This window comes from Carassius carassius, chromosome 37, assembly GCF_963082965.1.
Source record: "Carassius carassius chromosome 37, fCarCar2.1, whole genome shotgun sequence".
Taxonomy (NCBI): domain Eukaryota; kingdom Metazoa; phylum Chordata; class Actinopteri; order Cypriniformes; family Cyprinidae; genus Carassius; species Carassius carassius.
The window spans coordinates 9,154,751-9,171,358 of record NC_081791.1 but is presented as its reverse complement, the minus strand read 5'-3'; the positions used below and the strand labels follow the sequence as shown (position 1 = coordinate 9,171,358).

Below are 16,608 nucleotides of genomic sequence, written 5' to 3'. Positions count from 1 at the left end.
CCCCTCAAAACAAATATAATCCATGAAAAATCTAATCCTTCAGTGGGTCAGATGTCCGGAGTAGATGATGACTGCTATGATCATTATTACATCTAACAAAACACCTCAATCACATTCTTGTCATGACAGCTCACTCAGGGCGGGTCTAAGGTAAGACGGCAGTGTCAATCAACTATCGTGGGAGGGGCCTGGGTCTGTGCGATGCCACACAGACAAGAAGCTGAGATCATCTTGATTTGAGAAAGCAGTAATGATTTTAGTAGATAAAAATAAAAGTAAAAACACTGGGTGAATTTTAATCATTATAGGGTGGTTGTGTACACACACTGCCAACACACATTAAATTAATAAATTAGTACATCGTGCATACGGTTTAGCCTACAATTTTTTCCTGCATGTCATGTGTGGGGCTCCGTAGTTGTAACCTTATAGCTTACATATACATATAGCATATGTTGAGTTATATTTTTATCCCTAAGAAAATTTGAATAATAATTTAATTTATTTCAAGAAAGAGCTATTTGTTCAGTAAACCCGCTGTACCGAAATCATACCAAATCGTGACATTTAACCAAGGTACATACCAAACCATTAAACCTTCAGAACTGAGATGCTTTCTTCTTTCTTACAGCAGAAAAAAGTTCATCAGTGTCATCAAGAAACACCCTTAATAAGAAAGTTTGCATTTGTCAGCATGACTAATCAATATTCATGAGCAAAGCTGCTATAACATAATTAATATTTTTGCTATAATTCATATGACTCACTGCTACATTTACAGCAGAAGAACTGGTATGATTCCAATTTGACAATTTGGCAAATTGTCAGTGACAATAATGCACACTCTTAATATAAAGTTCGGATGTGACTGGACATTCCAGGAAGGTTACAAAGTCAACGTTGCAAAATAGAAACTCTAGAGGTATTGTTACATTGGTATCAACTGAAGTACAGGTACTTTTGACATCTGTACTCCCATGCAAACTCAAAGGCACACAAAGGCCTTATCTCTACTCTTTAGTAATGCTCTGGCACACTTTCCCCAAACGGCTGGAAACATTTTCCATTCATCTGCACCTCAAAGGACTGCGACAAACTTGCTAACCAGAAAGTTTGCTGGCACTTCTTGTGGGTTAAGGAAACACTGCACTTGACTGGTCTCTTGAATGATCACTGAATCACAGCCCAAAACACATCACCTTAAATAATGCCTTTCCTCCTTAAACCCAGCTTCTTTTTCCTCTAACCAATGGAAACGCAGTGGAAAATATTAATGCCAGGCAAAAAGTAGTTAACACGTTAACCCTTAAACCGGTACCTGGCAGAGGCACTTCCTGAAGCATGACACTATCTGGCCGTTGTCCTCCATCTTTCCCTCACTCCTTCCCTCCCTTTTTCCCTCTGTCCTAGAGTATTTCTGGGCTATTCACTGCCTCAGAGGCCCTGAAGCCAGCCGTGTCTCCAGTGGAGGCTCCCTCTTCGACAACCCGGGGCTTAGCCTAAATTCTCTCGCTATTAAAAGCTGTGAAATGCAAATAATGAAACATCTTATTACCACTGTAGGGAAATGAAAAGAGAAAATGGTAGTGGGGAAGATAGAGAGAGAGAGGGGAGGTTAGCGGGAGATAACCTGACAGAGTGGCTTTTGTTTCATGAGAGTTGGCGTTACGGAGGGAGTCAAGATTGGATTTGCCAGTAAAATAAACAGGGGTGGATCCTGGAGAGGTATTCTAGGGTGACTTACAGACGTGGCATGAGGACACACACAAGAGAGCTGGGAACTTACTGTCCATACAGGGTTACACTTAAAATACTATATTTATTCAGTGTTTAAAGAATTAGTTATGGGTGGGAGAGTTCATAAGGGGTCCTAAAACCTCTGTGTGGGGTCGTGGTTGTCACATATCTTCTCCTTTTACCGGCAACAACCCCATGGAGGGCTGATGCACACCTGCCACATGTCCAGGTCACATTTCAACCCATGATCGAAAGAAAAGTTCATTAAAATTGTTTACACATTGATTTAGTGACAATTAAGCACATTCCAAACAAATAGTCATTAAAACATTTTTGATGTTTTACTTTTGTGTTGTTTTAATTCTCATTATTTTCATTGGTGATTCCCAATATGTTGTTATGAACAAATACTGTTGTAAAATGTTTTAAATATAAATTACTTAATAGAATAAAGGCAGTAAAATAAATTGTAATATTATTAATTATTTCCAATAAGACGCTATATAATTTTTGCATTACAGTAATGAAAATTATTTTGCACAGTAATTTGGTTTAAAGTGCCTAATTGTAATTAAAATAATGTCACAATGCAATTTTGATTTGAAATGTTTTTTTTTTTTTACTAAATAGGCTTACATTTTTGTTATGCAAAAGTAGAATTTCTTTGTATTTTGGGGTGGAATTTGACCCAGACATGTTCTTGACAGGTTTTTTTGTGATCCACATCAATGTGACTACAGTATCCATTCATATCATTGGAAAAATAATTTTCCTAATTAGCATTTTTGCCCTAATTTCCAGTAAAGATCCTTAAAACAAGATACATTAACTTGTGAAGCTAAACTGCATATGGTATTAAGATTTTATCCTGACAGAAAAGAGAGTATCTTAATATATCTTACTATATTAAGAGAAGAAATCTTTAAACCTTCGGAACAAAGCGTATAAATTTAGTTTCTCAGTGCAATGAAATTTCTAGTTTTAAACAAAATCAATTAGATATCTTTAATTAAGGTACTAAATAATTCACATGGTAACATCCCAAATTATTTTGCTTCTCAAGTAAGCGTTTTATACTGGAAAACAAGAAAAAAAAACACTGATTACATGAAAATAAATGTTTGCGGTGTAGTCTTGAAATAGACAACTGCTTGGATGTGCTGTATGTTGTTATACTGCAAATACGAGAACTGTGAGGATATTTTAAATTGAATGAATGAGTCTGTGCATCTTCATCTGACCATCCTCTCTTAAGAGCTGGGTTGAGAGGTTGATGATCAGCCTCGTTACTGAGTGGGAGTCAAATTCCAGCACGATCTCCACCTCTTCCTTCTCTTTCGCTGTCTTTCTTTCTCCCACTTCTTTCTCTTTTTTATGAGTGTACACTTGCATTACCACACACACACACACACACACACACACACACACACACACACACAGAGTCATCATTTCAAATCCACCAAATGGTGTGCCGATGACTCCCTAAAGCTCGGCAGCCGCTACTCACGAATCGACGACTCATCCTTAACACCTTCCTGGAACTCGCACCGTAAGAGGTGTCACAACAAACCGGCGTTGTCACGCTGCACTGAGGCATGGCGTTCCTGTAAGCACACAATCCTGTGCACACACACACACACACAACCTCACACACCATGCTGTGACAAGCCATTATCACAACAGGAAGGCTCATCACCGCCAGATAAGGTCCACGAATGCAAACTTCACCGAATGATTCGCTAAATGTTCATTTTTAAACTTAATAAAATATTTTTTTGTGTTGTACTTTTTTTGTGCAGACATAATTTAGTTTTCATCACCACTGTCCACCCATTAAGCAGGCACAAATACACATTTACACTGCGAAAAAAAATTATACTACATTTTTATCAATGTGTGGTTGCAATCAATTTATTTTAGCGACATTTAAAAAGAATAAGTTAGTCAACTAAATGTGTTTATTAAAATGTAGCTAAAATAAATTAATTGCAACCACTTACTGTTTTTGCAAATTAAATGAATGTTTTTTTCAGTGTAGATAAAATGATCCACAGAATGATAGACAGTTAGTCAAACAGACAGAAGATTAGATAGATAAATAGACAGACAGACCAACAGATAGATAGATAGATAGATGTGCTTTTCAAATTTCAGATTAAAACTACCACACACACACGTCCTGGCACGAGGTGTCTGTCAGGAAACTAATTGTAATAATCAGGAACACTGGCTGCTGTCAATGACTCAGAGAGAGAGAGAGAGAGAGAGAGAGAGAGAGAGAGGGGTGCAGGTGGACAGAAAGGAGGGGGTGTCTGTAGCATGACTGCTGCGCTGTCAACAAAACATGGCCATCCTTCTGAAAATCATCCATACTGGATAACCCCTAACTAACAGCTCGCCATCACTAAACTGACGGGGAGAGAACAGGAGGGGGTGGCAGGGAACACAGACAGATAGACAGTGAAAGAAAGAAACTGCAGAGAAGGGGGGACTTGAGGGAAAAGAGGACTGTACAAACTCTTTTTTCCTCAAGCCACTGTTTATCTGAGAGCTTGAAGTGGGGAGGGTGAGCAGCTTTAAATACCTGGGGGTCCACATCAGCGAGAACCTCACCTGGACACTCAACACCACCCAGCTGGTTAAGAAGACACAACAGCGGCTGGACTTCCTGAAGAGGCTGAGGAAGTTTGACATGTCACCCAAGATCCTCCACAGATTCTACAGCTGTGTAGTTGAGAGCATCTTGACCAGCTGCATCACTGCGTGGTATGGCAGCACTACAGTGAGGGACTGCAAACGTCTGCAGAGAAGGTCATCAGGATCCACTGCCCTCTCTGCAGGCCATTTACCATCGCAGCGTCCACTGAAGAGCTGCATCCATCATTAAAGACCCCACCCACCCCCAACACACACAGTTCACACCCCTACCCTCAGGACGGAGGTACAGGAGTGTAAACTGCAGGACTTCCAGATTAACAAACTCCTTCTTCCCTTCAGCTATTAGACTCTTCAACTACAGACTCTTAACTACACTTCAAACCCGTCTGCCATTGGTCAAATAACACATAGCTCCGCCCCCAAATCATATCATTGGTCTTATAAATTGGTATGTAAAAGAAAAAAGGAAATAGAAAGGATGACATTTAAATTTAGAATTACACATTTAAGAGTAGCTATAATTTGATGTTAAATAAACTAAAAGCTTTCAAGCAATACAAGCACATTCACATTGTTGAAAGCTTAAAAAAAGATTTTTTTTTAAATAATTTTTTCAAGCAAAAATTTATTTGGATTAAACAAAGGTCTATAAATTAAAGATATTTTTTAACAAAGCTTAAACATATTTTTTTTCACATCTCTAGCTAATTATTTTTCTTGTTTTAAAAATAAAACTTACTAAATGTTATCCAATTTATGATTTAAACTAGATTCTAAACTAGATATCTAAATTCAATCAATACACTTATAGTGTTGAAAGATTTAAAAAGGAATTGTCAGTATTTTTTATTTATATTTGTTTTTTGTCAATTAAGCATATTCTATCACACATCTAGCTAATTATTTTTCTTCTATAAAAAATAAAGCTCACTAAATTTTATATGATTTATGATTAAAACTATTCAACCTTACAACATTTTTCATTTACAGCAAACAGGTCTAGTTTTAGAGGTATGTTCAGACATTTATGTCTCATCTTTATCACTGAGCCCTATATTGAGTCCAGCGATCAGTGTTTCTGTCACACAGGGGCATTTTCACACATTTGTCTTCTGTCTGCTGAGGACTGGGGGGAGAAAATGAAGAGAAACACAACTGTCGCTATACTTAGTTGGTTTGACAATTTGTAATCACAACATGAGAAAAGGCCGAGAAGAGAAAGACGGAGAATGAGAGTCCAGGAGATTAGCGGGTCGTACAACAGATCTTAATGCATTTTATATTAACCCATAAAACATTACGTATCAACTTCCTCAAGGATGATATGACGCTACTAAATAATTCATTATCTCTAAGAGCTTCTTCTGTTTCATATTTGATAATCAAGTATAGCTTAACAATAGCCAGTGTTTTTACCCAGGCTTGTGTTGCCATGGTAACCACGAGTGTGTCCAAGAGTCGACCCTGTCACCAGACGCTTCACTCCTGTCCCATAATGTCTGTTTGTCTTCTCTTGTACATTTCGCTCAGGTGTCACCTGTCGCCCAATTAACAAAGAGGTAAAACATGCGGGCGATGTATAAGCTGCAGCACGCTGTGTGGAGGAATAGCAGGGCTAGCGTGTTGCTCTGGTGATCACCGCCCACCTCACAAACCTAATTTTAAAGAAAGTCACACATTCCCACGTTGTGAGGTGGCGGTATCGAGTGTCCAACCAACACTTTCTCTGATCAGCCCCTTGGGTGGGCTGAGAGGGGGAGAGGACCTTCACTGCTTTCCTTTCCTCGCATTTCATTTTAAGAAAGCAAGAAGGCCCATAAAATACCGTGGTGGCACCTTGTGTTTTGAATCATGAATAAATAAAAACCCACACTTTTTGCAAATGATGAAGTAGGTGGGGACTGCCAAAGGGTGAGAAGGTCTGAAAAGTTCAGAGAGACAAAAAATCGAATGTAATTAAATAATGAAAATTAATAAAATAAAATAATACAAGCAATGAATAAAGCTCACTAAATATTAATGCATTTGTAATTCAAATTTGAAGATAAAATTAAAAATTGAACACCTTAATTCAGTCTTACATCATTTTTATTCTAAAGAAAACCCTATATTTTTTAGCAAATGATGAAGTCGGTGGGGGCTGCCAAAGGGTAATAAAATAAAATAAAATAAAATAAAGCTCACTAGACAATTCCCAAGAATAAAGCTCTTAGATGTATGGTTAAAATGGAATTTTAGGTATTTTCAGATATTTATACTGAAAAACAAGATAAAAAAATATAGATTAAGAAGGGGCAGTACCTTTACTTACCCTAAACCTTCTTACTTTATTATTCAAAAATAAAAATGTCCGGAAACACCATGAATTAAAACACACACACACACACACACACTTTTTGCAAATGATGAAGTCGGTGGGGGCTGTCAGAGGGTGCTATGAGGTCTGGTAAATACAGAATAGAATAGAATAGAATAGAAAAAAAGCTCAATACAAAAAATTCCCAATAATAAAGTTCACTAAATATTATTTGATTTGTAATTAAAACTAGAAAATAAACTTAAAAATTACAAACCTTAATTCAGTCTTGCATAATTTTTCATCTAATGTAAACTGATCTTGTAAAGCAAGACAAAAATATTGATTAAGAATGGTAGTATCTTAACTTAACCCTTAACTTTCTCATGTCATTTAACAAAAATAAAAAGGAATAAGTAGATAAGTAAGCAAGTAATGAATAAATGAACAAACCGACATGTCAATGAAAGCTGCTAGAGGGTGCTAGGAGGTCTGAAAAATTCAGAAAACAATAAAGTAAAGTAAAGACCGAGTGTGTCACAGTGTTCACAGCTAACCCATTCGTCCCTAACAACTGCAGCACACACTTTCCCATGCAGCTTGGCACTGCTGCACGCTCACCTGGCACCTGCTGTTCCCGCAGGGCGTGGAAGCTGGAACCAGAGAGAGATCAGGCCTTTATTTAATCTAGGAAGAAAAGAGAAATAGGGCCACGGAGGGCACAGCTGTACAACTTCCAACACCCCTTTTCCAGGACTACCAATCAAGAACACACTGGACTGGGGAGGGCTGGATGCAGATCTGGCGATCAAAGAGTCAAGCCTGAAGGACACGGTCCATAACTGACTCACATTGTCCATCATTGTGACAACAAGGGTTTTGCTGTACATTATTCAGAGTGCAGTTTTTGCGTATCGTCACAGTGTGCAAATCCAAGTTGTTATTGAAGCACTCTGACAACTGACAAGACAGAGGAAAATTACAGCGAAAGCGGCAGTCCCAGGTTCCTGCCCGCGCAATCACTTCCATCATGTTTGAGAGTTTCCCCATACGAGACACTTATCCATCCGCCACAAATGTACCTCTTCACCGTGATGAATATTTCATGTTCTGATGGCACTTTTAAGACAGAACTAATTAACAAAAACTAGTTGATCTGGCACACGTTAAATCAGTTCAATTAAAAGCATGCAGACAAACGCTACACGCTAATAGCAAGAGCAGAGGAATAATTGTAAGTTGAGGGGGAAGTGCTGAATGTTAAACAGGCCCTGTTAACGGCACTTTAGCACTTGGCGATGAACTCCTCTCAGGATTACACCGACCCTTGATAATGGACTAATGCAGATCGCCACATCACACAATACATTTGGAAAAACAGAGGACTTCCAATGTCCGTGACATATCTACTGTATATAAAACAATGAGGCAGTATGGATCTGATGGACTGCGACACTGCAGTGGGGGATTTGGGAACATGAGCCAAGTGCACCAAGAACTTAAACCAACTTTGACTTTTGCTTTGGGAATTTTCAAAGCTTACATTTAGACACAGATCTAGACTGTCTTGAAGAATGGAAACCTTCATCCTAACAATGATTGCAATGGCTTTCTGAAATTCACAGCGAGGAGGAAAAGCGTTCTGTGGTATCGTGGGGTAAATGTGTTAGCGTTGGGAGTGTCTCCACCCTCCCTTAATGGTTAGCTCTTGGCAGACAAGATGGGATGAAAAGTATAGAGACAGACTAAACCATCTTCTGAAAAATAAACAAGAGGTTTTATGAGACAGACAAAAGTGCTATGGAAAGTGGACAACCGAATGTCCACCGAATTCACCTGAGAACGGTTTTAAATGGTAATAGTCTTCCTGTCCAAAACTGAGCGCTAAAATAAACCCGTTGACTTTGTTTACTCTATTATTTTTGTCATATCTCAATTGCTACTCCTTGACAGAAACGTTTTTCATTAAAAACCACATGGAGCTTTTTAACAAAATTTGTTAAAGTACTTCCGTATCCAACCTTAGTATTCAGAGACGGCTGTAAGTCGATAATTTTTTAGGTTTATTTCCTTGAAAAGTATAAGAGTATGTCTCTGTGGTGCTTTGAAAACACTGCTCTATTTGTTTGAAGATCTCAACCAGACTGACACAGCAACACTGACTCAACCAGTTGCATGGCGGGACTATCTGTTTGTCCAAACAATGGAACATTAATGTGGATGAAAATAGTTTGAAAATAAGTTTTGCAGTTCTAATTGGCGCATTAAATTACACACTTCAGCTGCTCCGCAGGCATTTCTCCAGAGAAAAGACCCCAGTAATCTCACATATGTCTCCTCAAATGATCCTCAAGACAATTTCAAAAGCTGAGATTTCAAGCTGTTTCGGCCTGTAAAAACCATGTTGCCAGCCAGGGTGTTGCTAGGTAGGATTCAATGGCTCGATTAAATATAGGGGTTTGATCAAATCTATTTGAGAACTGTAGTAATTGTGATGTCCAAATTAGCATTCACCAAAAACTATTGGACTTGAGTGTACTATGAGTGAGCTGCAAATAAAAGCCTAACAAATCAGTTGTAAACCAAATTACTACAATACATATCAGTGCAAACTTTACCAGCTTACAAGTGTTTTACAAGTCTGAAAATAAAACTTTAACCTTGTCACATACCCTGAACGCATGAAACGTGAGGGAAAATAAGTGTGCATGCATGCAAAGAATGCATAATCCATTGAGATAAATGAATATTGTGTTATTACCACATTATGTGGAAATCTATACTGGAAACTCATATCATAATCAGGGTTGCCAAGTCCACAGTTTTCCTACGTAATTTGACTACTTTTAACCATTGCTGTGGGTAGTTTTATTTTTTGTTATTTCTTTTTTTTTGGGGGGGGGGGGTGTAATGGTTTGACATTGCATACATTATATCTGACTGTATAGCTTGTACTGAAGTATTATAATCTACCAATTTATATTCTTCTACTGATAAAACTGTGCTAGATGAATGTTAGGGAGCCTGTGTACAGAAATACATGACAAGCACCAAGAAGGAGAAGAGTTGCATCAGAACAAGTTCTTAAAACTTAAAACAATTGTTGAAAATTAGAATTGAGATTTTGGGGCCAATTTTTGAACTAGCAAAGTCATTTGGGTTATTTTTAAGCTACATTGGTCAATGCAGATCTGGCAACCCTCATCATACTTGTGATCATTTAGATTACTGTGAAATAAAATGAAGATGCCATGTGCTCAGAGGGACATTTTGAATAACTGTCCTCAAAGCACAAATGTGTGACATTACTCCTGGAGAAAAGTTAGTAATCGTCACAAACACATGCCATATTTACAATATTTGACACTTCATTTAACACTCGCATTTGAAGCTGAGCAGGGATGTACATTAGATAAAGTCTACTTACTCTAAACCCATAATCACCATGTTAAAGGGGCTGAAGAGGATGAAGACAAGTATGGTTTTAACTGCTGAGGGTTAGCATACCTCCCCGTGTGTAAACATCCTGTATTTAAGAACACGTGTGGTCAGAAAGTAAGCCAGAAACGACTGAGTGTGACAGAGGCGGGGGTGTTGTAAACAAGTTCGTGTGTGCATTGTGTTCATACCCAAAAACAGGAATACGCAACGATTTACGAACCACCAAGCTTGGACTGAATTTCACCAGCAGACAGAGAAAGAGAGAATTACCGATCATACAAGAGGGACAATCCAAGAGAGCGCAAGGAGAAAAAGAAGAGGAAAAAACAGAAACAAAAACCTCACAATCACATCCTCTTTTTCAGCCTAGGAGTGTAAAGCCCACTGCTAAGCGCTTGCCCAGGATATGCTATCTCATTTCTAGGGGCTTTTTTTCCACTCGGTTTCTCCCCCAGGGCTTTCCACACAGCCTGAGAGCCCCCACTGAAATATTCACAAGGCACCTGAGGACACAGGTCTTTGTGGGGCAGTTCCAGGGAGGTCGGGCTCCGGGTTAACCCACACACCAAGCACCTAATCTAGGGGGATGAACACATCTAAGTGGCTGATGAGCACAGCTGTCACTCTACACACACACACACACACACACACAGACACACACAGACACACACACACACACACACACACACAGGCACAGGGACAGCTCTAGGGAGTGAAGCGCACCTGTATGCATCCCCGCTCACACAAAAGAACTCCTAGTTTTTTGGGAAGGGACGAGTTTGATTGCACATCTGGTGTGAGGGTGTAAAAATAAACTAAAAAATTTAAACGCAACAATTGTGTGTTGAACAGTCATGTTTGTGTTTAGTTTTAAATATTAAACATACGAGACACATACTGTACAGATGTTTAATGTACAGCGTGTTTCCAAGCTGATAAATAGAATATCGGGCTTTGTGTGGTCTTTAAAGTGAGGGGGAGAAACAGGTCTCCAGTGCTGCAGCAGGTTCATGCTTTCTAACCTGTTACCCACACAACACAGCCCACAGCCCGGGGAGAGAAGCCATCTTCCACACACTCCACCCACACACACACACACTCAGCTGTGTGTCGTGTCACCCCCACCCCACACATCAGCACCCGTTCTCCATGAACACACACACACACGGCCAGCTGAACTACCCCTCTTTATCTGTTTCTCTATCCCTCTGCACCATCAGCCACCTCCTCCCCCATATCGTGCCTTTCTGTGCAAATGTTCAGATTAACAACCGCAACCACCCTGAATAAACACCGCACTGCACTTTCTTGTTCAACTAACTGCCTGAACCTCCCTCAAGATACACTCACACATCCACAGACATGTTACACATGTATGCTTAAACATAACAGCAGTTAAAACAATTACAACAAACTCCAACATGGTGGAGTCCCTCATATAAAGTGGGAAAATATAAAATAAGGCAATGTGAGCTTTAGGCGCTGACATGCATAATTCGGCCATTAATAGAATATCCAGGGTTAAATACATGTTCAGTTCTTTTGGAAATTTCTATGCTGTCAATTTCAATAGAAGTCTATGGGACATGCATTTGCTGGTTTTTTTTTTGTTTGTTTGTTTTAAGCACTGACTCATGATTAGTTCAACTCAGGCTCACTTGAAAAATATGGCTGTGGTAATATTTCAGGAAAAAATTGCAACTTAATGTTCTATTGCGCTTGAATACAAGACACCATCTGCACTAAACCAGCCCCTAAACCTACTCAATAGTGTGAACAAAAGCAAATGTGAGATAAAATGGCATTTTCTGAAGCATAAAACATGCCATTTTAGTATGCTTTAGTAGAGTCTTTGAGCTCTTTTATCAGTTCGTATTTTTACATGGGACTCAATGTAATGCTGTACCAGGTTTGCTACAGAGTAAGTTTCCTCCATCTAAAAAGTCAAACATATAGAGCTTATGAGTTATTCGATGCAAATGTCACAATTATTGTTTTGTGACATTTGTGTTTAGAGGTCATAACATAGTATTGTGCAAGGAACCATGCAAAAATAAGTCTTAATAAGTAATCATAATAAATAAAATAAAGGAAAAAAAGTTATTGGTGTTTTACTGCCACTCGTGATCGTCTCAGAAGGCTTTGTTAAATTATTCTCTGTGGTAATCGACAGCAAGCCAACAATAGAGTTTAACTTGCGTTTAATATTCTTTTAACATCTTATTCAGTGCTGATTGAGGACAGGTATGATTTCGACTTCATTAAAGCAGTTCCTCGAACACAGTGCTATCTTTACTCTTATTTCAGCCCCTCTCTTCCCTTTACCCCATGCAGAAGGAACCAGTTCCCCTCCCTCCTTTCTGTTGACACAATACAGCCACACCTGTGAGGAAGTCAATATGCATAGGGGACCAGTGCCCACCTCCTGCCTAAAATGTTCTCCCACTTACACACAAACACAGATTCACCATTAAACATAAACACCTGGACACGACCCTGACACGCAACACCAACACTGCCCTCTAGAATGAGTACAGAATACACAAATACAGTGAGTGTGAATTGAAGAACTATCATTTATACATTTGGCAGATGCTTTTATCTAAAGTGCCTTAAAAAGTATATGTATGAAGGTATATTTGTATAAGTTTGTGCACTCAATGGGAATCAAAGCCATGGAGCTGTTAGCAACATGCTTTACCAGACGAGCCGCAGGAACACAATCACTTTTACCTGCAAGAATAAAAGTTAGATGGTGCTTCACATTATAATTCTGTGGGGTATCTACACACTTTATAGTCATGTAAAAGAAGAAGCAAACAAAAAAAATAATTTTAGTGCTTAATAACAGTTTGAAACTATTGTAGTATATAACCGATAAAAAGGCCATATGTGATTCTATTGCACTGGTTTGGTCAGGAACAAGTCCAGCACAGGGTGTCATTACATGAGTCTAGGCTACCTTAAAATGACTGTTTTCCATCCCAGGAGAGAGTTAAGGGTGGACGGGCTGTTCTGCTACGACAGACACCTGCCAGCATCATCAGACACACACACACACACACACACACACACACACACACACACACACACCACTAACATCAAGACACATTACAATCTATACATCTACTACAATAGTATAAATAATGCTACTGGTAATGCTAATTAACTCATAATTCAATTCAAATGGATGTCATGACAGTCAGATACTGTAGGTGGAGAAAACCTAAAAAGGAAGTTGTCATGTTTCCACTGGCTTTATTCTGTGTAGATGGGCATGAGGACAGTTCCTTACATAACCAGTTCTTCTTCTCAACTGACTCATTTTTGCTCTGCAGACAGTAATAATGCCATAAATACATGAATGTAATTTTAAAAAGCGTGACGGTTCCAATTATTTACCTACTTATATGTCGTAATATAAGTTAAACTAGCGCGGTTAATTTCACACATAAATGCGCTGATAAGTATCATTTGTTGTTTTTAACAGTCTGAATTCGACATTTTCGCCTGAACAGTTAGAAATATTTCCAACTAACCAATCAGAATGGGGTGCACCTGTAGCAAACAAGAGCCGACACGCCGCGAACAGGCGTCATAATAATCAATAGAGAGTGTTATATTATTTTGACAGACGCGCTGAATGATACATTGTTGCGCGTAACGCTCGACTCAAATGCATCAATTCAGAGACGCGCGTTCGAATTCATTGTTGACGTTTATCTGTAAACCCGCTGATGTTCCGCCGTCGGCGAGTCAAACAAGTGGGGTCGCTCCCCTTAAAACCAACCCGGGAGCGAGGAGAAAATGGAGGAAGACGGAACTGACCAGCTTTAAGGGGGCAGACGGGGGAAAAAAAGAGACAATAACCCGAAGAGCAGCGCTTGTGTCACCTAACGCTTCCCTCAGCGAACACCCGAATATAGGCTACTCCGCTCCCCTCAAGTTGACGGAAGTGTTAGGCGCCGAGTCCATGGATTCAGTTATGCAGGACATAAAATAATAGTAAAGTGAGTCCAAAAAACAAAACAAACAAAAAGATCCCCTTTCTTTTTTCTGGTAGTAGGTTTAGGGTGTTGACGCAGCAGAAATTTCCAGCTGGAGAAATTCCCCTTTTGGAGGTTAAATGAGGGGAGGAGAGAGTGGGGTTAAACCCTTGCCTGCCAAAGCTGAGCCTTTCATTTATATTCCACCGCCACATGCACTGACCCCCAAACGACATGATTTTAGGATTAAAACTTAGAGCAAATATTGTAATCTGAATAGTAGGCTATTAAGTTCCTGGTAAAATTTGAAGTAAAGCTTAATCAGCGCGTTCAAAAGGTTGACAAGACAAAAAAGAAAGTCTCCCATCACTCCAATAAAACTCTATCCTGAATGAATGACTGCACATCCGACAGCTGTTCGCAGCGCGTTCATCATCTGTCATGAACATGTTCTCACCTGGAGACGTCAAACAGGTTGCTGTCACGCAGTCTACTTCAGTGACGTGTAAAAGAACACAAACGCACCGGCATCGGGGAAACTCGCAACTTACCTGAATACCTGTGCTGAGGCGCGAGCTCATGTCTCTGTCATACATCCAGATAGATATCAAGTCGAGTATGATTGTAAAAGCGCTGAGACTGGAGCCTGTGCGGTGGTCAGGAGGGAGGAAGTGCTGTTAGAGATAGAGTGGAAAGGTGAGAGAGGCATACCTGTTAACCCATGAGTTCTGGGGGCGCGCGATGTAGATGCGTCGGAGCTCCAGTATTTCGCTCGTGACAGGTTTGAGAGAGTGAGCACGTCAACAATGTCAGCAGTCAGCTGGGAGACGCGTGTGTGTCGGTCAGTGTAATTCCCCTGCTCGCTGTCTCCCTCTCTCCACGCTCGTCTTTTTCTGTGATTCTCCCTCCCCTGCTTTTCCGTGTCTCGGTATCAGGAACCAGCCCCCCCCTCTGTGTGTCTCTCTCTCTCTCTCTCTCTCTCTCTCTCTCTCTCTCTCTCTCTCTCTCTCTCTCTCCACTGAGAGTCAAATACAGGAAATGAGGCAACATAAACGCTCGCATTCACCATCAAACCCTGGACAGCTCCAGCTGAACTCATACAGCTATGAAGCCTCCAGGTCAATTATTAATGTACAGAGAGCAATATGCTCACCTTATTAGAGTAAAGATGCTTAGCGTACTAATAAGACAGGTGGAATACAGGTGAATTTGATCTCGACTCAAACTCAAGCAAATAAAAGCAAAAATAATTGTATTTAAAATACAATAAAAAATAATACAATAACTCAATTTGTGTCAGTTTTGTACACCTGTACACACACCTGTACACACACACACATATATATGCTGTCATGTTGCTGTCAGTTATATTTATATACATACTTGTAAATAGAAAACTGTTATTGTTATTTTTCATTACACACACACACACACACACACACACACGCACAGAGAGAGAGAATTAATATATTTATAATTTTTCATATTAAATGTATGTTGTAAAATACATTTTAATTGTGTCATCAGAGTGTCAATTTATGAAATGTAAATATAAAACTGTGACTGATCATTTGTTTTGTTTTTTGTCAACTTTTTTATTCACTAGTTTTCTTAAAACGTCTGCTGGTATGCTTATATCATTTCAGATTATATTATTAGAATTATATAAGATTCAGCAAAATATATGCTTTATCCAAACACACAGACATTCATATTTCAGTATATAATACATAATATACTTTATAATAGGCTACATGCTGAAATGTTATTATTTTAGCTGTTGCAACTATTATTGTCTTTACTAATTTTAGATATTTTTCTCTGATTGTTTTTAGCTAATAGCTCGTTTAAAAATCATTTTGTGTACCAGAGCTGTGTTTAAACCGAGTGTCCAGTTCATGTAAAGGATTTGCTGGTTTTTCCTGTGGGCACTGCTGAATTTGCATGAGGGAGCGTCTGTGCATATAGGGGCGTGTAGGCGTGAGTGCGCGATTGCTACACGCTTTTGTCCACTGTGCGCGTGAGAGTGACACGCGCCCCCTAGTGGAATGTAATCGTGCTCTCAGTGTTCTCAATCTGTGTGGAAGGTGCCACCTGCAAATCACATTACTGATTACTTTTGCTCATTTAGCATATTCTTAGAGATGCATTAAAATCTGCAAGGCTCAACTTTACAATCCAGTTCTTGTTATTTTAACGCTGTCTCTCACTGCTTAATCTGATATACAACAGTCAGGCCTTTTTGTACTGCACATGTGCAAGTTTCAGAGCTTTGGCCGGATCGGAACGTGTGGCAGGCAGGATTTGTATGTGTGTGGATTGTGTGGATTAAACCCATTGACCTGTGGCAGGGCTCATGTCTTAGGCTCCTGTGCATGCATGTAATACTGATGTTCTTTAGCCATTTTCAGCGTCCGCAATCCGTGTCAGAATCAAGCTGCTTTTCTCGCTTGCTCTATCCGTCTGCCTGTCCATGTACGCCAACGGCGG

General features: G+C 39.5%; 1 protein-coding gene across 4 annotated transcripts in view; it reads right to left on the bottom strand.

Annotated features, from left to right (window-relative positions):
* LOC132117951 (zinc finger and BTB domain-containing protein 46-like) overlaps window positions 1-15,095 on the bottom strand; it is an 83,471-nt gene extending 68,376 nt beyond the window's left edge. For 2 of the 4 annotated variants that reach the window (XR_009425869.1, XM_059527346.1), the window contains exon 1: window positions 14,830-15,086. The gene's annotated coding sequence lies outside the window, so the exon portion shown is untranslated. Of the gene's footprint in view, window positions 1-14,669; window positions 14,808-14,829 lie in introns of those variants that run through there. The other 2 variants (XM_059527343.1, XM_059527345.1) reach the window with 2 other exon arrangements.
* Between the last annotated feature and the right edge of the window lie 1,513 nt (window positions 15,096-16,608).